At 38.1% G+C, this 24979-nt stretch overlaps 2 long non-coding RNA genes across 2 annotated transcripts; one reads left to right on the forward strand and one right to left on the reverse strand.

Annotated features, from left to right (window-relative positions):
- The first annotated feature begins 19328 nt into the window (after positions 1-19328).
- Positions 19329-20531, forward strand: LOC139197862 (uncharacterized). The gene is made up of 2 exons (XR_011583235.1): positions 19329-19871; positions 19965-20531. It is a non-coding gene; the product is annotated as an uncharacterized lncRNA (long non-coding RNA).
- A 776-nt stretch (positions 20532-21307) lies between these two features.
- Positions 21308-24469, reverse strand: LOC139197391 (uncharacterized). Its single transcript, XR_011582763.1, has 4 exons — positions 23016-24469; positions 22846-22914; positions 22165-22224; positions 21308-21488 (listed from the first exon to the last, which is right to left on the reverse strand). It is a non-coding gene; the product is annotated as an uncharacterized lncRNA (long non-coding RNA).
- Positions 24470-24979: the final 510 nt, after the last annotated feature.

Consider the following 24979-nt stretch of genomic DNA (forward strand, 5'->3'; position numbering starts at 1 on the left):
TCTCTCTAGAATTTATCTCTCTGTCTGTTAGCTTTTTTTTTTTAATTTTTAATTTTTACTACTTTTTATTTGGGAATTTTGATTCTGCGGTCAAACTTGGACAGATGAAAATCATTCATTCCAGCCTTACACCATTTCTTTATTGTACCTTGGTCAAAGGTTAAATTTCCGCCGTTGATCGGATATGATGGGGGATCAGACGGCGCGTATTTGCGGATTTTCCAGATAAAGAGGAGATTCGAAACGGAATATTCGGGTAAGAGTGCCTTTTTGACTGGTCATTGGTCAGTTTTTAAGGCTGAGAGATTTTTCTATTTCGACTTAATTGACTGTGCTGGCCGCGAATGCCAAACGAATCGATCTATTTTATGAAATGTAATTTTCAAAATTAAAAAAAAAAAAATTGGAAATTGACGTTTTGAATTGGACAATGGAGTGAAAATAGAGGCATTGCCAAGAAAGATATTGAGTAAAAATAGAGGGAATGGAAAAAACAATTGAAAGACTGTTTTTGTTGCAGACTAGATTGTGAGATGTAGGTGTCTGTTTTGGCAATGATTGTGGTCATTTGAAGGGAAGGGCGCTGTTGGTGTAATGATTAATGAGAGGTTCAGTAAAATTTGTAATTTTTTTGTCTAGGAAATTAGAATCCTCAACTAATTTTTCACTTTTTTTAAATTAAATATCTTTTACTTTTTATGATTTGACGAAGATGTTTTAATCAATTGTCACCTCATCAATTTTTTATTCTAGGATCGAAAAGTGACGTCACAACTTATCTGTTCAACTATCATGTCTCGCTTTCGAGACAAATGACCAAAAAAAAACTAACGGTTCAATAGCGTAGTAGCTTTTCCTTTTGTTTTATCATGACTGCATCTTACCTCTATGTTAAAGTGCTTACGAATCCTAAGATAGGATCAAGTCATTTGTGTTCACCCTTTTTTTTTAAACTATGACATTTCTCATGATTTGACGAAGATGTTAAACTAATGAAAAAGGTTTGGAAACTTTGAGTTTTAATGATAAGAACAAAATAAAGGCTAAAGTGAATAGTACCAGGATTAACTTTTTAGTGTAAAAATGTGGTTTTTCGTTAAAGTGAACAGTACTAGGTGTTTTTCGTTAAACTTTCATTTAATCAATTGTCACCTCATCAATTTTTTATTCTAGGATCGAAAAGTGACGTCACAACTTACCTGTTCAACTATCATGTCTCGCTTTCGAGACAATGACAAAAAAAAAACTAACAGTTCAATAGCGTAGTAGCTTTTCCTTTTGTTTTATCATGACTGCATTTTACCTCTATGTTAAAGTGCTTACGAATCCTAAGATAGGATCAAGTCATTTGTGTTCACCCTTTTTTTTTAAACTATGACATTTCTCATGATACTTCCTAGCAGAAAAACATAAAACTTCCATAAGCACTCAATGGAACTGAACGAGCATAGATCGCTAGATTCCATACTACATAACGAAATCATATGACAAGTAGGATTGTCATTTCACCATCCAATAATCGATTTCATGATCCAAGGATACACAATATTAACATTTAACTACTTAATCAACCAACAAGACAAGTATCCTTTCACGAAATTTAATAAAGTAAATCTCTATATTTCCTTACATGGATTTCAAGCAATATCATAACCCTAATTTACAAACACAAATGTCTACCATCAGTATTTCTATTCACAATAATGTAGGGTTTAGGGCTAACTCAACAAACCCAACCAAAAGCTAGGATTCTGGAGCACTCAAATGGAATCTCACTAGGAAGTGGTCACCAGTCACAAATTTATCAAGCACAACCACTCCTTACAGCCCTAGGGAGGCAATGATCACCCATTGTGATATACCAAGTATAATCACCCCTAGAATGCCTATAGGCCCCCATCAGGATATACCAAGCAGGACCATAGGCATAATCTAATAGTGTTGTAGACATCGAAATTTCGGTATATAAATGTTGATCGATAAATCAAAGTTTCAATGCTCATGTATTACATAAATTTTACACGTAGCGTGTGACTCGACGAAAAATTGAAATGAGTTGGAAAAGTCATCAAACAGGACACGTGTCAACACCTGGCAGAAACGACTTATTTCATCTGGAATATTATATTCAAAATTAGGCCTTGGAAATTTCTATAAATAGAAGGCTAATTCATTCATTTAGAGAGGAACCAAAATCATTAGGCAAAATTCTTGAAGCTCTGAAGCTCTGAAACTCCGAAGCTCTCAAGCATCCGGGTTCCCGAAGAATCAAGAAAGCTCTTTTCGTTCTTCGTTCTTCATTCATCGTTCATCCTAAGATCAAGCCCAAACGGCCCTTTGGATCAACAATCATCCACCAATTCAAGATCAAGCCCCGACGACCCTTGAAGAAAGTGTTCTTCGTTCTTCGTTCATCGTTCTTCCAAGATCAAGCCCCGACGGCCCTTGGATTAACAATCACCAATTCAAGATCAAGCCCCGACGGCCCTTGAAGAAAGTGTTCTTCGTTCTTCGTTCATCGTTCTTCCAAGATCAAGCCCCGACGACCCTTGTATTAACAATCACTAATTCAAGATCAAGCCCCGACGGCCCTTGAAGAAAGTGGTCTTCGTTCTTCGTTCATCGTTCTTCCAAGATCAAGCCCCGACAGCCCTTGGATCAACAATCACCAACTCAAGATCAAGCCCCGACGGCTCTTGAAGAAAGCATTCTTCGTTCTTCGTTCATCGTTCTTCCAAGATCAAGCCCCGACGGCCCTTGGATCAACAAAATCAACAAATCCACACATCCAACCGTTCTTCAAGATCAAGCCCAAAAGCCCCTGAAGATCCGTTCATCACCGTTATTCAAGAACAAGCCTTAACGGCCCTTGAAGAAACACTCATCCTCAAGATCAAGCCCCGACGGCCCTTGAAGAAAGCCTTATTCGTTCTTCGTTCATCGTTCATCCAAGATCAAGCCTCGACGGCCTTTGGATCAATCACACATCAACAAATACACACCTTACGAAGATCGAATCAGAGGATCAAAATAGAGAGAGATTGTAACCCAAAATCATAAAATACAAATATTTGTTTGTGCACGTTGTTCTTGTCTATTTCATTTCAGGAAATTTTCGTGTTCACAAGTGTATACAGTGATCATCCCTTGTAGATATACCAAGTATGATCACCCCTAAAATACGTATGGCCTCCATTGGATATACCAAGCAAAACCATAGGCATGCATCAAATGGTGTTATCCCTCAATGTGGATTAACCAAGTAAGACCACCCATAAGCACCATGTAACCAAGTAGGCAGTGACCCCCAATACGAATTAACCAAGCAAGGTTACCCCTAGAATGTGTATAGTTCTCTAATGCGGATTAACCAAGTAGGACCATAAGCATGCACCCAATATTGTGGTCCCCCTATGCAATTAATCAAGCAGGACCACTTGTGGGGACAAGGTAACCAACTAGGCAGTGACCCCCAATGCGGATTAACAAAAAAAAAACTACCGATGTACTACATTGTTACATGTTTTAGTTATATGATCACACATCATACATCCAACATCATGCATCATACATCATACATCAATTCAACATGAATCACAATTGTAAGCACAAACATTATCTATGTCAAATGACTAACCAAAGGTCTAGTCATACATACATATAAGTTCTACATAATATTTCTAATATGGTTCCATGCTCATATTTTCATAGTAGTCACACATATCATTTACATCATCTAGAAGTTCAATAATTACGTAAAGTTTAGTAAGGTGCCACTCACATGCAAATTGAAGCACAGATCCCTTATGGCTCACTGACCAAGATAGGTTCAATGGGCTTTATTGGATATTTAGTAATGTTAATTTTAGTATTTCGGAACATTTTGACCAAAAGTCAACCCTCGGTCAATGTGGTCAATGGTACGATCAACAACCTTCATAACCCAATTCGGAATATCTGTACGTCAGATTTTTGATCCATAAATTCTTAAGACCACCCCAAAATATTACGTATAACCACATCTTTAATTTCGTGACAACCAACGGTCAACTTTTCATCTACTACAAAGGGCATGTGGCAGATCTTTATTGAACCAGATTCAGACAACGAAATCTCATCTACGGGTATTAGAAATGGATTCACGGTATCAAATTTAGCTTAGGGAGACAAAGTCGGATCACTGGCCATGTGACATCGCCATTGCTGGATGTTGGTCAACCCTAAAATACACAAAAATTATATCACAATATAGATCTCAACACAAATATGAGAAGTTATACTTGCACTAGAGGCTAGATGAGGGCGGAAGTTGACGAAATTTGTTGAAAAAGCTTTAGGTGGCCAGAGAACTCATGGGTTTGCCGCGTCTTCGATATTGTACCAATAGAGGATCGGAAGGTAGGGTCTTGCTCATGAGATAAAAGGTTTCTCAGAAGTGGTGGTGGTTGCTAGTGTCGTCAACAGAATGACGAGTCGCCGATGTACAATGGTAATAAATCATAACCTTTGCGTCGGAGTCCATGACGGTAGTTACTGAAGAAATTGATGGGTGAGTTATGCTTGTGGTGATGAGGGCAGTTGAATTGTAGTGGTGATCGCAATTATAGTTGTCAGAAATGCTGGAAATGGAGATTAAAAAAATCCTTAACGAGCTGGGTTAGTTCATCGAGTTGAGTAATATCTAGGTCAACCCGCGACTTGGTTTCCCGAAATTAGCAATGCTGCTCCAACAAGCAAGGCTGGAGCCTTCCAAATATATAGGGTCCTATTGACAAAAATGCGCCTTTCTTTAGGGCCTTGTAATTCTTAATTTAAAACTTTGTTTCACGAATGATTTTCGCCTACGCGTTTGTGGGATTGAGCCTACCCAAAAATATTATGAGTGACCCATAAAGGTCTATGGCTTTTATTGACTACTTACAGAAAATTGAACTTTCTAACAAACTACAATTGTAAATTAATGAAAATACAAATAAAAATTCATTCCTGTAACTATGAAATAGGAAATTGAATAGTAAAATCTGAGAACGGGGATTCACATAACAAGTCACAACTAATTCTCCAAAAGGATAATGCTAGAGAGACTAACATGCTTATTTATTATTGGTGGCACATCATTTAGTTTGCAAATTTAGTCAGCCTAACATTACTCTTACCCAAGATTTGGGAATTTTATTTTTATGACTTTTTTTTTATTAAGAATTAACTTAAACAATTTCTCACTATTAGTAACAAAATGAGAGATATAACTTTCAATTAAATGCGTCGATGTTGTTTCACAGTTGTAAAGTCAATCTTAATTATTTGGCTTTCCTTGTCAAATATTGAATTTGTGTACCACATGCTCAATTTAGTTTTAGACTACATTATCTGGTTATCTGGCTCACTTCACTTCAAAGGGTTTGATCATGCATGTGCATTTCACGTCTATATTCTTTTTGCATTCTATTTAGTGTTGTTGTCTAGTTAGAATTGCTTGCTGCTTTCCAGCTGGCTGGGCACACAAATTAAGAGCTACCCATATAGGATTCCTGACAGCTTTTTGCTAATGGTCAGATCTCAGTCCTTAATATTTTGTTATCAGTTTGTAGTACAATAAGTGTTCTTAGTTGGTGAGAGAAACAAACTGATGTTTTTGGGGTTAAAATCTCTAGCTAGGGTTTCTTTTCATTTGGGGTTTTTGTTGGTGCATATTGTTTAGAGGGAGAAGTTAGAGAGAAATAGAGCATTTATTCTTCCACCTTCTTCCTCCTCCTCATTTATGAAACCCTAGTTGCAAAACCAAGTTCATGCATTAAACACCAAATCATTGTATATTTGGGTTGCATTGTTTTAAGGTTTTACATTAAATTATTGGTCTGGTTTTAAGCTTTAAATATGTTTTTAAACTAAACTTTTGGATTCAAGTTAGATTCTCCTTTCAACTATTTGACTAGAGAATCTGACTGGTCATTTGAATCTAGATTTTATATGCATATCATAACACCGTATCATTTCATGATTTGAGTTGGTATCGGTGCCACAAGGTGAATATCTCATGAGGAGTTGCCGCTTTGTGAAGACCGAATGAGTTTATCTCGTGTAAGGCAAGGTTGCACAAAGTTAAAGCTGCTTCGTAGATAGTGATCTAGGAATTGAGTTTGTGTGGTCTTTGTATGAACATTGTTTACACTAGTGGATTAGACTCAATGGAGAATCCCCTGTTTTTAAACCTAGAGGTGGGTTTTTTCGGCCAAAAACATCTTGTGTTCAAAATTATTTATATTGTGTCATACATCTCACATACACATACATGGTACACATATCTCTTGAACATTTAAATGCTATGTGCTCATAGTCACGCTCGCTTGACACATTAATAACTTGCAATGAACTGAGGCCTTGCTGATTATGATAGTTTTTGGGAATTGAAATTAGTGATTGAATATTTGATTTATTGACTAACAAATATATCTTAGTTGATTAGCGTGCTTGACTAGTCAATCCAGAGATTATAATTTTTATATATAGGATATTCCATTGGGTACCAGTTTCAACAGTCATGCTCCTCATTTTGAGGACCCATGAGAACCAAATGCATATTAACCGCAAGATTATCTTAGTTTAATCCAACAGGAATGCTCTCCTAAGGTTCGCTTTTTGAGGACCTATGAGGACCTCTTTTATATGAACCATACGATTAATCTAATGGTAAAAAAAAACTGATGAGTCTATATAATCCTTTTACACCTAAACAAAATCAAAACACGCCAAAAATGAAAAATAGGTTCATGCTCAAATTTTTTATAGTTGCAGGTTAAGGGAGAGCAACTTGACTTCAAAGTTCACGAGCAACTTGACTTCAAAGTTCACAAGGTCTTAGGAAAATTGAAATTCTCTTTGAAGTTATGAAAAAGGTACTTTCTGTGGTGAATTGTAGGACTTATTAGCAACTTCAATGATCTGGCAAAGAAGATATAAGCGAATTGTACGATTGGAACCAACTAAATCAGTGTTATTATGCCAAAGAGATAATTGTAAATTTACTATAAAACACTTAACATGTATACCGGCAATATGTGGTGTTTCATTTGGTAAACATGTTCTGTCATGAGAAGCTTCAGCATTGTGTATGCTTGATCTATGAACTATAAACTTGATATATAAGTATACATGAACTACAATCTTATGCAATGATTGACCAAGCATAAGTTAATTAAAAAATAAGAATTATACGTACTAATTAAAACCAAATAAATTATTACCTGTCTTCTGATACCAGACATTTTCTTATGGTGCGCCCAAGTCCTCCACATGCCTTGTACTTCTTAGCTTTCCTCATTGCCTTTTCTTTGCAAGACTTCAATTTTTTTCCCACTTCCCTTGGTATTTACTTGAGTTCGTTCATTGATCATATGTTTTTGAAGTTTTCTTTTTGTTGGCACTTCTCCAACACCTAAATTGGAGCATAATAATTTTAACGCAATACAAAGCGATTCGATTCATTTTCTTACAAGTTCAGTTGTTTCTTCCAGAAGGGATGATTTATCAATTAAGCACAGTGAAAGTTGAGATAACTGAATACACCTCATCATTAATGACTTATCTTGCACATCTTTTTATTTTCAATCCATCTCCATCCTAAACTCTTTCAGCCTTCACACCTTTTGTATATCTTTTCATGATGTATTGGCTTGGCAAATCTACAATATGAATACTTCTGAGAAAAAAAATAACATTTCTACACGGAATTCCTTCGAACTCAAATTTTTGACAGTTGCACTTTGCAAAACTAGAAACATTATTGTGAACAATATGTCACAATTTTGAGCTTTCTGCCTCATCACGTATAACAACATAAACACATTCTTTTCCTACTACCTTATAGCATCACTTTATACAGGCAGAACTTTGAATCACTTTGTTGATGCACAAAATCAGCGAGGACTTTAGTACAACAGAAAGTGTTAAGTTTGTGACATTCGCTAGATTGCTCCGATCACTAGTGTGGATAAGTATGTAAATGGATAAAGACAAGGAAGCAAACACAAGATGTACGTGGTTCACCCAAATTGGCTACGTCCACGGAGTAGAGGAGTTCTCATTAATTGTGAAGGGCTTACATAAGTACATGGGTTTAAGCTCTCCTTTAGTGAGTACTAGTGAAAGATTTAGTACAAATGACATTAGGAAATATTGTGAGAGAATGATCTATATTTATAGAAGAGAGTTTCTAGTTTCATTCTGACATTGACATGTGTCGTGTTGTGATTGATTTCTGATGTTGACACGTGTCGCGCTATGATTAAATTATGATGTCGACACGTGTCGCGCTGTGATTGGCCTCCTGGTTGGAGGGAAACTCTTATGGGTCCTTGACGCTATAACGTTGACTAGTGCTCAGTAGTTTCGGGATTGGTCAAGTATGGTACAAACAGTCCTCCCCTAAATTCCCGAGTGAGGGAAGCTCTTTGGTTGGGGACTTGTAAGATCCAAGCCATTGAGTAATCACGAAACTTCCAAGTACCGAAGTGTGGTATCATTTTCACTTGCCTTATCTGTCTCATATGTAGATGTGTCATCTTCTCTGGAAGTATTTTTCCTCCATCCAGGGGTGGTATCTTTAACCGATGAAGATGCACAAGGTAATATATCAATTTCACTTAAAGCTTACTTGTAGTTTCGGGCTTGGTCAAGTGCGATACAAACCATATAGTAGGAGTCCCCCAACTCGTTGAGCTAGGAGATTTGCCGAATGAGGTAACAGACAAGGTAAGCAATCAGACTTCCAAACAAGCAACCTGGATCGGAGGTTCGACTTCAGCTTCCGGTTGATTGTTCTCTTTCTCCTTGTGTCGTAAACAGCAACAAGGATAAGGAGAAGCAAATGGAGAAGAGATGATACGAGATACTTTTGCTTTTGAAGAAGTAACTTTCCACATGCGTATTCTTGAACTGTGCTGGAGGGTTTTCTGGTTTCCTCCAGAGTATAAGGCCGACTCAAGAATTTGAGGGTCAAAACAAGTCCATCAAATCTAGAGTATGTTTGACCCTGATGATATGGGATACTTTTGCTGTTGACAAAGTAGTGGATGTATCGGCACGTGTTCTGTTACGCTTGTCTCTACATGCTTCATTGTATCCTTCTCACTTGCCTTATCTATTTTTCAGGCAGATGTGGTATCTTCTCTGGAAGCATAAGATGTTGAAGATGAGTACTCGAGAGCAATGCCAGGTAGGTAATCAGGCAAGGGGTTACAGGCAGTCAGTTCCTGACTGGAAGCTAGATTCTAAGTACTGACTGATTGCTCTCTTTCTCCTTGTCTTGCAGATAAGAACAAGGCCAAAGGAAAAGACAGGGAAAAAGCATGATATGGGATACTTTTGCTTTTAACCCTGATGATATGAGATACTCTTGCTCTGGTGTAGCTTGTTTGCAGAGGTATTATTGAGAGGAAAATAAGTTGAGTATTTCGAGAGACTCTGCTGAGAGTGCATTCTCAAATGTGAAGAAAAGTTGGGCATTTTTTTTTATTTGCAGGTCTGCCTGGCTGTGGAGGATGGATGTCGACATATATATGAGTCTCCCTAATAACAAGTAGTAGTGCTATTCCTTTACCCTTCTTGGTCATAGCAATGTAGTGGGAGTTGCAAGAACGTGTTTTAACTTTGTCAGAGCACTTTGAAAAAGTGGTTTGTGGTATCTGGAAAGTTGATGTTGCGTGTGAAGATTGCAGATAAGCTTTATCTAAGGAAATCTAGCTTTCGAAGTTCGGAGAGCGGTGCCTCTTCAGTTTTCGAACAAGCAATCCTGTTGGGGATTTGGCTCTCGAGATTCAGAGAACGGTGCCTCTTTGATTTTTGAGAAAGCAATCATGTTGGGGGTCTGACTCTCAAGATTCAGAGAGCAGTGTCTCTTCGATTTTTAAGAAAGTAATCCTATTGGGAGTCTGGCTCTCCAGATTCGGAGGGCGATGCCTCTTCGATTTTTTAGCACGTAATCCTGTTGGGAGTCTGGCTCTCGAGATTCGAAGAATGGTGCCTCTTCGATTTTTTGAGAAAGCAATCCTGTTGGGAGTCTGACTCTTGAGATTCAGAGAGCAATGTCTTTTTGATTTTTGAGAAAGTAATCCTATTGGGAGTCTGGCTCTAGAGATTCGAAGGGCCGTTTCAATTTTTGAGCACGTAATCCTGTTGGGAGTCTAGCTCTCGAGATTTGGAGAGCGGTGCCTCTTCGATTTTTGAGCAAGCAATCTTGTTAGGAGTGTTTTCTCTAATATGAGTAAAGGTTGGGCACTTTTTCCAGTCTGCCTTGCCACGGAGCACGGAGGTTAACACACATTGGGACTTTCTAGTTATCAAGCAGTGGTGTTGTTACTTTACTCTTATGGGTAATAGTAAGGTAGCTGGACCTTCAAAATTTATGTATCTAAACTTTGTCAGAGATCTTTGGCAAAGTTATTTGTGGTACTCGAGAAGCTGATGTTGCGTGTGGAAAGTGGTGCCTCTTCGATTTTTGAACCAACGGCCATGTTGCCCTTTCTTTTATAAGGGCACCAATTGGGTGCAAGAAGTACATTCAAAGAGTTATTGCTTGTAGGAATTTTCCATTTACTGCAGAGATTTATTGCACCTCATTTCTCCTTCATCATTTCTGAGAATGTCTGGCCCATCCGACCGTCGTTTTAACTTGAACTTTGGTGAAGAGGTAGCCATGCCTTCTAAAGACAACATATGGCGCCCATCCTTCTTATCCCCTACTGGTCTTCTTACCATTGGGAACTATGTGATGAAGAATGATATGACCGTTGCGGTGGTGGCCATGAACCTTCTCATTCCCAAAGATAACAGATTACTTTCCAAACGGTCTGATGAGTTGGCTGTTAAGGATTCTCTAGCTCTTAGTATTCAGTGTGTAGGTTCTGTGTCTAATATGGCCTAACGCCTATTTGCTAGAACCCGCCAAGTTGAATCATTGGCTGCTAAAGTGATAAGTCTCAAACAGGAGATCAGGGGGCTCAAGCATGAGAATAAATAGTTGCACAGGCTCGCACATGACTATGCTACAAACATGAAGAGGAAGCTCGACCAACTGCAGGAATCTGATGGTCAAATTTTACTTGATTATCAAAGGTTTGTAGGTTTGTTCCAAAGGCATTTATTGCCTTCGTCTTCTAGGGCTGTACCGCGTAATGAAGCTCCAAATGATCAACCTTCGATGCCTCATCCTTTTGAGGTTTTGCCTAGTATTGAGGCTCCGAATAATCACCCTCTAGTGCCTCCTCTTTCTAGGGCTCTGCCGACTGCTGAGACCTCTCCTGAGCAACCTTTATGAAGACTCCATCTTGTTTGTTTTTTTTTATTCATGTATATGTACATATTTGTAACTTATCGGAGATATCAATAAACAAGCTTTGCTTCATTTCAACGTATTGTGTTAAATACACCAAGGCCTTCTTCACTAAGTTCTTTGAATTTTTCCTTTTGTTGAAGCTTTGTGAGTGAAACATGTAGGTTGAGGTAATGCTCCCTTAATTTCTCGAGTGAGGAAAACTTCTCGGTTTGAGACTTGAAAAAATTCAAGTCACTGAGTGGTCGTGAGACTTCCGAGTATCAAGGTGCAGTAGCATATGGTAGGAGTTCCTCAAGTTTCCGGTCGAGGGAGTTGACGAATGAGGCATTTTCTTTCTAAGTGGTAGCCCAAAAATTCTTCTTCATATATATTTGTTATGAAAGTTGTTAGGCTCAAAGAAGATGAGGCCTAGGCAATTTTGTTTCGATTTTTTTTTTCAAATTTTCGAATATATATATATATATATATATATATTTTTAAAGCTTTGTAGGTGAAGCTTTAAGGTTGAAGCTTTGTTGGGTACCTGTTGACCCTAAAAACTACCCAGCCTACGTGGCGTGCAGGCCGAGTAATCTACGAGCTAACTACGTCCTTCGGTGAATGCGGGGCGTGCCAACTCGTCGGTCGAGTTCGGCCGAGGAGTAAAATTTGTTGATGTTGCATTGGGTGCGCGATTGACTTCTGCGTCTTGCAATTGCAGCAGAGGAAGGAAAACGTCTCGGCCTTCGGGTTCTAGAGCCTGAAGACAAGGTTGCTAACTTAGCGAAGTTCAATATCAAATTCGACTTCAATGTGCTGAATGTAGTAACTCGTAACACCTCACTTCGCCGAGAAGGCTGATGAGATGACCTCGACCAACAAGGATTCAGAAATCCTTCTCGACTGAGACTTGGATAGGTAACCAGTTGTCCTTGCCGCAGTGCTGTTGATACCAACGGAACATGCTGCGAGATCGGCTGATTCTACGGCGACATAGCTATCTATGCCGACTGAAGATATCACCGGTTGCTTTCACCGTGCTGTTGATGCCAACGGAAGATGTGTCAGCGAAAAGAGAAAATAAAAATCTCAAAGTTGTTGAGAGAGTTTGCGCAGGGCAGTTGTGTGTTGAATTGGAGGTCTCCTCACGTTGCACAGCGCCTCTGTATTTATAGGAACAAATGTTGTGTGGCGCAGCTTCACACTACTTGATCACGTTGTTTGCCTTCCATGAATGGCAATTCCCTTCCATGTGTATGCATGTCCTCCTGAAGAATTGCAAATGAATGGCAATTCCCTTCCACGTGTATGCATATCCCATTGAAGAATTGCAAATGAATGGCAATTCTTCTTCTGACTATTGATTATTATAACCATTCTCATTTAATATTATCCCATGCAAAGTTTGATTTCAAACAAACACCGTGATATCGATCATATTTAGTTTAGATAAATTGATATATTATTAAAAGATATATCATGATTAAAACCACAGTATATCCTTCAATAATAATTATCTTAACTATTCCGATCCAACGGTTGAGAGCTATACTCACTCAACGGCCTCGATTAAGTGGGCCGATGGTGTAAATTTAGATCCAAACAATACCATGAATTGATTTTGCTTCACACTATCTTGATCAAGATAGTGTGAAGCTTTTGTGTTGAAGCTTTGTAGGTGAAGCTTTTGTGGGTGAAGCGCTTTTGTGGTGGGTGAAGCTTTTATGGGGGAAGCTTTTGTGGGTGAAGTTTTTGTGGGTGAAGCTTTTGTTGGTAAAGCTTTTATGGGTGAAGCTTTTGTAGGTGAAGCTTTTGTGGTGGGTGAAGCTCTTTTATGGGTGAAGCTTTTGTGGGTGAAGCTATTGTGGGTGAAGCTTTTGTAGGTAAAGCTTTGGAGTTGAAGCTTTGTAGGTGAAGCTTTGGAGTTGAAGCTTTTGTTGGGTATCATGAATTGGTTTTACTTCACACTATCTTGATCAAGATAGTGTGAAACTGTTGAGAATTTGTAGTTGTCCTCCATTGATAAAGCTTTTGTTGGTGAAGCTTTGCGTTGAAGCTTTTGTTGGTAAAGCTTTTATGGGTGAAGCTTTTGTTGGGTACCATGAATTGATTTTGCTTCACACTATCTTGATAAAGATAGTGTGAAGTTTTTGAGAATTTGTAATTGTCCTCCATTGGTGAAGCTTTTGTGGTGAAGCTTTGTTGGGTACCACGAATTGATTTTGCTTCACACTATCTTGATCAAGATAGTGTGAAGCTTTTGAGAATTTGTAGTTGTCCTCCATTGATGAAGATTTGTTGAATTTCCCAATTTTTTTATTTTATTTTATTTTATTTTTTTTGGGAAACTAGAAATTTGAAAATGTGAGAGAGACAACATATACAAATATTGCTTCCACACTGTTGAGCAAGAGATTGTGATGCAAGCCACACCTTGTAGTAGTCGAAGGTTTGGATGAACCATATAAATTGAATTTGCTTCGAACAATCTCTGAATTTACTTCATCTGAAACTTTAAAAATAATATTTTTGTATAAAAACCATGCATCTGTTTTTCAATTGGAAATAATGTCTTCAACTTTGGTACTTCATTAACATCCACATGATCAGAAACCAATTCTTTGTGTCTTTGGTGTTTGAGTGCCCATTCAAATCCTGTTACAAAATCCCACAAAAAGATGCATTTTGAAACATATTTCGTGAATAAAGGGTGACCACTTTCAACTCTTTGACTACTCGACACTCCTGCTGAAAATATAAGCATGCAAAATGCAGGGACCCATTGCTTACGGAGTTTGTATATTGGTAGCAGTTGTTCATGATTCTCCAATGCACTATGTTGCAATAATGCATGCTTCCAACTTTCTTCATATTTTTCTATAGCTTCGGAACAGTATATACTAGCATTAATTGTGGCATATAAACTGAAAGCATTGGAGCCAAGCTTTTGTGGAAACTTATCCATTATACCAAATACAATACCGGTGGAATGCTAAAGGAAAAACTTGAGCAATGGCCTTTGATATTGCTTGATCTTGATCCGTTATTATCATTTGAGGTGGACCGCTAGGCATAGCTTTTAGCCATTGCTTAAATAACCAAATAAATGACTCAGTTTTCCCTCATCACTTAAAAACCCATATCCAAATACAATTGTTTGATTCGATTGTAATGGTTAACCCTGAGTGAAGCAAAGATCTTAGTATTCATATTTGTGATGTAAGTCGCATCAAAAGCAACTACATCACCAAAAAAGAAGTACACTTTTCTTGTAGTAGAATTGACCCAAAAGCTATGGCTCAACCTATTTTCCTCATCTTTATTAACTTCAAAATAAAAAGATGGGTTCTTTTCCTTTTCTGAATCAAAATATTCAAGCAGCATGTCAGCATCATGTCCCTTGATTTCTACAAATCTCTTTCAACGTTTCTCAAATCTTTGTCAATACATCCAACATTTGCAATTCCACTTGCCTCATTTTCCATAATTTTGAATTGTTGACTTGTAGGTTCATTTGCACTACTTAGTTTTTCCATGTAAAGCTTCTTTACTTTCGAAACTTTTCAAAAAGCAGTAGGTGTATTTTTGTAGGTGTTGAAGTACATGATTATGACACTTTCAAAGTTACAAATAGACCACTTCATCCCCAACTTGTTATGTGTTGATTTAAGATTCATTTCTTCCTTGGTTGGTGTATTCTTCTTTATTTTCTGATAAGTCTCATCCAGTTCACCTTCCTTTGAACAAACAAATTGTTTCCAAGTCATTTCATTCATTCATTTTTTCTTCTTGCTTGAAATCCTGCCCCCAGATTTTACTGTTTAGAATGATGTATTTCGTATTTCATATGTGGCTTCGATGCATTTATATTTACGGCGTATAACTTTTACGATAAGTAAAAAGATGAAAATGCCTCTAATGGACTAAAAAGAAATCTATAAGGTAGTATTTGATCGCTACATATTTTTCCACTTCTCTTTACATATTTGAATAGTTCTTGTCGATACGAACACGTGAGTACAAACAGAATGTGATTCGAAATTATAACGAAGATTTCATGAAGATTGGAACGACGAGGGTGTTTTGGTAATTTGCCATTTGGAACACATGTTTCTTTTTGGGCCAATGGGAATGTGCCACGTGGGACCTATGGATAAGTCCCTAATCTTTTAGAACTTTATCCCCATTTTCTCTCTCGAAATCTTCTCTATCACCTCACTTTCGAACTCTCTTTCTCCTGTGAAAACCAAACGAACACAAATCATCTTCTAGTAAATTGGACCTTGCAAACATCCTCATTGTGTTCACCATCGTTCCAGGAACCTGCTCAACTTTACCTTGGGATTGAACAAATCAAGAACCTCCATTTTGGCCTAGAGTTTCCTATGATATTCAGACCATTTCCAGCCAAATTTTATCTACATTCCATATAAAGATAATTGATTTTGGTTGAAAAATGAAAAAGATATGGACGTTTAAAGTTTTTCTAGTTTTCCGGCAAAAAATCCATCTTTTATCTTGGACCAGTCACCTTTCAGACCATTTTCTAGCCACCTCTAGCCACCATTTGGTTTCCAAATAGGTATAATCTTGTTCTACTTTTCTCTAACTTTGTTTTGGTATATTATGGGTCAAATTTGGTTGAGAAACGAGTGAGTTATAGCGATTCAAAGATTGCCACAAATCTGGCCAAAAGTTCCAGAATCCGGTGAGAGCTTTCCAGAAACGAGCGAATTATGGGTCGGCTCAACTCAGCTCTACTGGCTTGGCTCGGTTGAGTCAGCCAGTTGACCGTTAACTCGTTAACCGTCAATGTTGACTTTAGTTGATTTTTTTTCTTTTGGCTCGGGACCTTTCTTAGGATTTTTTTACGTCCTGAATCCATTTTTGACATCCATTTAGTGAAATTCTGATGGTTTAACGTAGTTTCGTAGTTGACCGCCATTTGAATATGCGATTGTTGGAGACCCAACCGTTGGATCGACATGAAATTTTAATATGTTATTCTAGAAGTGTAAAGAGGACCTTAGGAAGTTACGGATTTCAAATCCAATGTACGGATATCAAATCTGATGTACGGATCTTGCAAACCAAGTTACTTAAGGTTGTTGCCTTACCGTTGATCTTTGATCGATGGTTGACTTTTGTTCAGCGTGCTCCGAATCCATCCAGAATTTCCTAGAAGACATGTACAAGTTAGAATTATGTGTTTTATCGATAGAATCCTAAGACGTGACTTGATATTTGTTCAGGCGACGATTGTACGTGGACGCCTAGATAATTACACTAGGAATCGTAGCACGGACTCCAAGTGACTGACTTTAATATATGTGATATAGTTATCACCCTGATTTCGTATTTAGTATCCTTTGTCGATATGACTTGATTTTATAAGTGTGATTTTATATTTAGTCATCGATCTATTTTTATTAAATGTGATTTGACTTGTGTATCGAAAATATTTGTGAAATGTGTGAAGTGCTTGTTGAATTGTTTGTGAAATGCGAGGGCTAGTAGTGGACTGTTAACCTATTGTCATAGGGATTTGTTGCTTCAATATTGTTTCATTTCTCCCTTTGTTAATCCATCCTAAATTTAGTGCTTGTCCTTTATTTCATTTCGTTGAGCTTTTGTAAATGGAGTAACTTGATTCGTGCCTTGTTTCTTCGAGTTGTTGTTATGTTTCTTGTACTATGCTCAGTTCCTTTGAGTGGTCCAGAACTGGGTTCGACTGGGGTTCCGTTGAGTAGTCCGGTTTCTTACTCCGTCTAGATTTCGTTGAGTGGTCTGAAATCCCTCGTGCTCCGCAATTCCGTTGAGTGGTTCGGAATCGTATCCTGCTTTGGATTTTGTTGAGTGGTTTGAGTTTCTTTGTACTCCGCGATTTTGTTGAATGGTCTGGAATTGTATCCACTCGGATTTCGTTGAGTGGTTTGAAATCCCTTTTACTCTATGATTCCTTTGAGTGGTCGTTTCCTGTTTGGATTCTGTTGAATGGTCTGGAATCTCGCTTTATATTTTGGTCCTGTTAAGCGGTCTGGAACTTGATATTGTTGGATTTCTTTGAATGGTCCGAAATCGCATTATCTGTTTCGTTGGTTCCTTGGATTTAATTTAGTTTAGACAACTTCATAGATGTAGGCTTCGACCGAACTGTATCGCTTTAGCCCTACTTTTCATTGTATTGTATAAACTATGATTGTGAACCTTTGTGAATTGTTTTAGATTGGCCGATGGATGTCTATGTGACTCATTTGGGATTTTCAGTGGCTTGATTATGATTTCATAAAATATGATGTTATGCTTGATGTTAAAAATTGTGATCGATGGATACATTTTTAGTATTATCACATACGTCAAATTATTGTCACTCACACGAGCTTCACGGCTTATTCGGGTTGTTGTTTGCCTGTGCACCATTCCCACGGTGTAGGGGCGATTGTGCAGATTTTAGTTTATACGAGGTGCTTTGGGTCAGCATTTAGAGTTTAGAGCTTGGAGTGTTAGGTTACCCATATCCTTCATTGTATTTCTTTTTTATTTTCTTCCCTGTTATAAATTGTTAATTTTAGTTAAGTATTTCATTTTGTATTTCCTAGCATCCCCCTACAATCTACAGTCGCGTATCGATCCTGGACAAATGTCGGGATCGAGGCGTGACATACTGATTGTAAAAATCATATGCTTCCATTATTGATCCAAATTCTTGGCCAACTATAAGATTACGTACATCTGCAACTTGTATCAGGTGAGGTCCCTGGAAGATTGTTCTTCCATCGTAAAGCAATTTGCAATTACAATTAAAAGTGAAGTAAAAAAAAAAAAAAAAAAAGAATGGGGTTAAGGTTGAACCACCACCACAAGGGAATATAAAATAGAATGGTGCTCAATTAGGAGAGCATTCTTGGGTTACTATGAAACCCAATTAAAAGAAGAATTGCGCGGATCATATCAGTGTTCAATTAAAATTATAGTTTCCAGTCTACGAAAACCATGAACATGATTCTACTATTTTTTTCGCAGCAGGTAAGGGAAAATTGGGAGAAATTGAAATCAATACAACCACAAAAGAAGCACCCTTTCATAACTTCAAAGAGAATTTCAATTTTTCGAGGATCCTGTGAAATTGGAAGTCATGCTGCTCTCTTTCAACCTGCAACTATCAGAAATTTGAGTGTGAAACCTATTTTTAATTTTTGGTGTGTTCTGATTTCGTTTAGTTATAAAAGGATTATATAAATTCATTAGTTTTTGTTTCGCTTGATTGATCTTATGGCTCTTAAAATAGAGGTCGTCACGGGTCCTTAAAAAGAGGACCTTAGGAGAGCATTCATGTGATCGAAATACTTAAAATATTTGACAACTTAATAAAGTAAAACAAGAAAATGAGTTTTCTAATGGTTCATGGGTTTTAAGATGGTTTTGTTTTATTAAATTGTCAAATATTTTATGCCTTTCGATCTAAACTAATATAATGTTGTGATAAATATGCATTTAGTCCTCACATGACTTCAAAATGAGGATCTTAGGAGAGCTGTTCTTGTTGTTTTATGGGGCATTTAGATATGGATCCAAAAAAGCAACATGCGATTAGGCTAATAGTAATTTTACTTTTTATACCTATTTTACTTTTTTAAATATTAGAGATAATTAAAATCTTCTAATTTCATGCATTTATTTATTTGCATTTTTTTTAATTTTAAATATTTGAAAATTGGCTTTTTGTACTTGTAGCAACCCGTTCCTAATTTTACAATTTTATTAATTTAAAAAGTGATTTGACGAAAATGACCCTAGAGGCGAGATTGTTGACTTTTGTTGACCGTTTTTTCGTGACATGTACGAGCTATTATTTTACCGTATTCTCGACGGTACGAACACATAGGTGCAAGTGGAGTTGACTTTAGAGTTAAAACAAAAATTTTACGAAACACCAAATTCCGATGGCAAAATAGCAATTTTCATATTCGAAAGATATTTTGTGTCTTGCTTTGTGAGCCACGTGGGGCCCACACACCACTCCTTCCCTTGTCCCTGAGTCCCATTCCAGCACACTCTTGGACCACTCTCTTACTACCACCTCATTTCCTCTCTATAGTTTTATTAAAAAAAAAAAAAAACTTTGTCTCTCATTATCTTCTTCATCTCTGTAAACAGATAGGCTGAGAAGCCGAGAACCACACACCTTTTTCCGGCAAGCCACCCTACAGACCACCACCTCAACTCCAATTTTCTCTCATCCTGCTTCTTTCTTTCTTTCTTTCTTTCTCTCTCTCTCTCTCTCTCTCTCTCTCTCTCTCTCTCTCTCTCTCTCTCTTTCTCTCTCTCTTTTCAATCAAACTCTCATTATCTCTCTCTCTTTTTCTCTCTCATTTATGTAACACAGAATCGGGGAGCCCAGCTGAATCACCCACTTGCTGCAGGCCTCTTAACAAGTCACCAGCAGCCATGATGCTCCTTTAGCAGCCCTATATCTCTCATTCACTCTGTAAGCATAGAGACAGCACCACCACCACATAACCTCTCGAACTCCGGCAAGTTTTCGCCATTCTCGGCGAAGGTGAGCCTTAAAAACCCCCCCAAAACTTCTTAAATCTTGTTTTAGTGTGTGATTAGGGAAATTTTGAGATGTTTTAGCGAAGTTATGATGCAGAAATGGCACGTGGGACTTTTCCCAAAATTGCCGGCGAACTCTCGGGTTGTTGCAGACTTTTTCGGCCAGCAAGACCCAGTGAGGGTATATTCCGATTCCTTGTTCTCTAATTTTTTATTTGGGATATTAAATGGCTAGGTTTAGTTAAGTTTCGTGGTTGATTTGGGATTTATCACAGCCTTTTCTTTCGTAATCTTCGGCAATTGCAATGGTAACTGACCAACCAAAAATTAAAAAAAAAAAAAAAGAAAAAGAGAAAAAAGGGCACAAAATCGGATCCATGGGCCAGCCCAAACCCTTGGCCCATAAACCCTAAACTGCGGCCCGGCCCACATCCTAATGGATTTGGAATATTTCCTTAAATATTCTATAGAATATTTTTTGCGTTGACTTGTTCAGAATATTCTTAGAAACTCTCCTAACCTAATTTTGATGTCCTGAGTCTGTTTTTGACATCCATTTAGTGAAATTCCAAAGTTTTAATGTAGTTGGCCGCCGGGGCGGCTTGGTTGACTTTTAGGGTTGACCGTAAACTTTTCGTTGACTTTTTACAAAATTTGCCCAAAACCTTTCGTAGCATAGTATGACGCCCTGATTTCAAATCCGCACTCCGTTTTTCCAAATTTAATCATTTTGATTAAGTTTTACTGATGGTACCCAATATTATGCTTAGGTGCGATTGTTATCGGAGACTCTGGCTTTCCTAGTTTGAGTGGCTGGGATCTCATAAGTATGTGTTAGTGGGTCTTTGCTTTTAAATATTATATATTTATTTAGTTTTTATTTATACATTTGAAAGAGAATTTCCTACGCATGCCTAGATTAGACTAATATTAGTTTATAAGAATTAGCAAAAAGACGGAATTTACAAAATTATCCTGAATCTTACTGGATGCATAGGTATGCATATTATTACGGGATGCCTTATTTATATTTACGGTAATGAATAGTATTATGTCGATGTAAATTATTGATTTACCGCTATATGATTTTGTTTACGTTATATGTTGATCGTTGTTGCATCGGTGTTAGTACTCATCCGGGCCAGGACCAATCTTTCACATGTATGTTCACATCGCATCGTACGCTCACTTTGGATCCATTGTAGGTGCCAGTCTTGTCCTAGATTGCTATAGGCAATTAGGACTCGGATGTGATGTGCATAGTGCCAGTCTTCATGTAATTGTAGTACTAGAGCATAAATCATTTATTACACTCACACGCCCCGATCCCGATGTCCTAGGGACAAAAGGATGGTCACGTGCTGGCCGACACCCGAAGGGTGACGAAAGCCATTTATTGAGTGCAAATGCTGACAACAAGGGATAGATAAGACTTATAAATATAAGAGAATAAAGAATATGTATTTAAGGAACGTGTTCAGAGCACACATCTAATCTAGAATATTAAAAGAGTTAATATAAAAATTGAATGAACACAGAAGTGGGTCCTACACCGAGAGGACTCGAAGATACCGATGCGGAAGTGCCTGGATGCCGGGATTGTATGCCTCGATCCTAAATCCTGAAGGGGGCGCAAAACAAACATGAGTGGACCAATTTGATATAAATATAACAAAACAGTTATCAACGTACTAACCCCCAAGTTTTATGAAAACACATATATAATGATAAACATAGGTTTTCCGAAACCTAGCATGTCGTGCAATGTCTCAAATCATAACTCATATATAATAATCACTAGTGAATTGTCCGATAACCCCCAGGCCCCATGCCGGCTCCCCGTCTCTGAGCAGATAGTCAGAGGAAAATACACTTCAGGCCCCATGCCGGCTCCCCGTCCCTGTGCTAAATAGACAGAGGAAACACACTCCAGGCCCTATGCCAACACCAAACCGTCGCCCGAGACGGACCGGAATCTATCCCTACGTCCCGTAGCGGAAAGGACCACTAGGTAAGTACAAAATCATTGAACATATATATTGAAAAACAACTTCATAGTATAAAGTCATCCATCATCTATACTATAAAGAGGTGTTCGAAATATGTTCTAAATATTATATCGTCATCCATCAGATATTCTATAAGAACACGGGTTATAGGAAAAATAGTAATAATTTAAAGTAGCCTCAATAAGCATGTTATCTCACAAAACGTTTCATAAAACGTAATCATCAAATCATGCTTTTTATGTATGCATTTCTACTATAAAACATGCATTTTAGAAGGGGTCCACTCACAGTACTTAGTTGCCAAAAGCTGCGCCACTAGCGAAGACGGAAACGTCACAATAATTGCCCCTAAGCACATAAATGGTACAATAAATAAAACTATATAATAGAAATTGAATTTGGGAAAACGGACATTGGAAACGGATCCAGAACGTCGAATTACCCTAAGAAGGGTTTGAATTAAATAAAATAGGGAATTTGGAATTGGATGGATTTAGGGTTTTAAAGGATTTGGGTTATAAAGGGTTTAGGGTGAAAATGGGTGGTTTGGGCCTAAGCCCAAACACACACACGCACCACACAAACACACACATGCACGGCATGCACATGCATGCAAGCATGCATATACACACACGTACGCATGCACTTAAACACACACACACACAAACCACAAAGGCCTTAAGGCCTCACACAAGGACCGGGCTTTAAGCCCTTTCACTCAAAATCGGCCCAAGGCCCTTTGGGCTGCTGAAAATAAATAATTAAATAGAATAAAAACGGGCTGGGCTAGGCAGGGAAGGCCCAAAGCCTTGGGTTTTGGTGGGTCGCCGGATCCAATGGGAGAGAAGGCCGGAAATTCGGCCGGAAAACCATCCCACTTTAAACGGCCATAACTTTAACAATACTCAACGAAATCAAGCGAGACAAAAACGAAAGTTATAGCCCTTGAAGAGACGAAGAGAATGGTACCTCACACGACGTCTAAATCGCCGTGGTTTGGCCGTAAAATACCTCGAAAGCCGTCGGACTCGCCGGAAACTGGGTAAGATTCAAATGAGTATAACTTTTCCAATACTCAACGAAATTGAGTGAAACAAAAAGGAAAGTTGTACTACTCGACGAGACGAAGAGATTGATACCTTGCACGCCGGCCAAATCGTCGTGGTTTGGCCGGAAATGGCCTCGAAAGGGGCGGTGCTTGCCGGAGCTTACTCCGTGTCGTCGAACTCGCAGGGCAGGGTCCGGGGTTCGTTGCGAGCCTCTCTTCGATGGTGACTCGGTCCTAGTGAGTCCAGGGGAAGAGAGAGAGCCGAGAGACAGACAGAAGAAGGAAGAAAAGAAGAAGAAGAAAGAAGGGAGTTCACGGGGGAGGGACAGAGAGAGAAGGAAGAGTGACGGGAATGGGGGACACAAAAACAGAAGGTGGGCCCCTTGGGCACACCAATTAAGAATTAAAAATCATTTTTAAATAAAATGGGGGTGAGGTGTTACACTGTTCATGTCAGAATATCTCTACATGAACTTGTGTGTCATCATATGTCGATGAGCACTCGATATGATATGTTTGTTTATGCGAGATTATGTGATATCGGTCGTTATGCGTTTATTTACATAATATTGCAACGTATGGCATTCTTGTGATATTGCACGTTACGGTAAGTATTTTCAGACTATACGTAGTATGTATATTTTGGAAACTATACTTGTTTTACAGCAATGGGTTATTATGTTTTCAAAAATATTTTTACAAAGTTTTATTTTTTTAGGCCCACTCACCCTCATTTTTCGCCCCTCCAGGTTTTAGTAGCTGAGCTTTCGTATCGACGATGATTCTTGAAAAATCTTGGTATAGGATGTTACCTTTGATGGTATATTTCTTAAATCTACTCTACTGTACTTTACTTATACTCTGACATCACGTGTGAAATGGGTTCATTCTCGCTCACAAGTGTACTATTGTATTTAGGCAGTTTTCGGTTTTAACTTTATTCACATTTTCCACATCACTATATTTTATGGCTTCATCACCCTCTTGGTGTTGGCCAGCACAGCTTGATTCGGAGTTCAGGTGGACTTTCCGGATCGAAGTGTGTCAATTTGGTATTAGAACCTAGTTTGGGTAGTATTGCGTTCATCACACGTGTGATGTAAGCATTCTCGGTTCTTGAGCTTAATTTTCGAATCTTGCCACCTCGTCAAGCATGAAAAATGTATTAGCTTTTTCTAAGTTATGGGTTACTTAGATGACTTATCGACCTTCTAGAAGAACATTTTGGCAACCGCCTCTATATTTTAAACAAAGAACCTCACTGTCAAGAAAAATCTCAATTTGGAACGAATTGTTGTCCCTGAACCTAGACTAATGTATCGATAGTTGTGTATCATCAAAGAATTACCAATTAATCCCATCATTATTCTCTAGCCATCATTAATAAACCTTTTGAGATAGGAAACCACAATTAGTTTCGATTCTTTGGCAGTACATGTTAGTATACCACCTATTAGAATTCCTACAAAGTTTTACTTTTCGTCGAAAATTTCGAAATGTCTGGAGTGATGATGTGGTGGTATAGTGGTAGAACTCGACGGAAGAACATTTGGGGGACAATCACTTTTGGTCCCCGATGGTATTAATCCTTCAAATGTACTAGTATAATTCTGGATCTTCGGGTGGAAGATCGATTTCCATTTAACTCCATTCTAAGGTAGGTTATTAACAAATTCATTTTTCCGACCTTAGGACATTTCAACCAATATAAATTCCCAGAATTTCTTTCAATGTTGTACCTGTATTACGATGAGTATAGTTTGGGAGTATAAGTTGTTATGCCTACGTTTAGTAGAAATCCAAAAAACAGTAATCGATTTCCCTAAAATCAATGAAACCACCTCATAGGACTAATTCTTTACCAATCATCTGAAAATTTCCACCCGAGCAAGCTCTAACATGTAATTAGTCTATGATGACGCTACTAATTGACAATACTGTCCGATATCCAGAAACTGTCAACTGGTATTCAGGTGGTATGATTTCTGATACCAGACACATATACTAGTATCTGGGAGTGATACCTTTGTACTAGAATGCCAGTCCACAGTTTCA

This window comes from Malus domestica, chromosome 07 (assembly GCF_042453785.1).
Source record: "Malus domestica chromosome 07, GDT2T_hap1".
Classification (NCBI taxonomy): domain Eukaryota; kingdom Viridiplantae; phylum Streptophyta; class Magnoliopsida; order Rosales; family Rosaceae; genus Malus; species Malus domestica.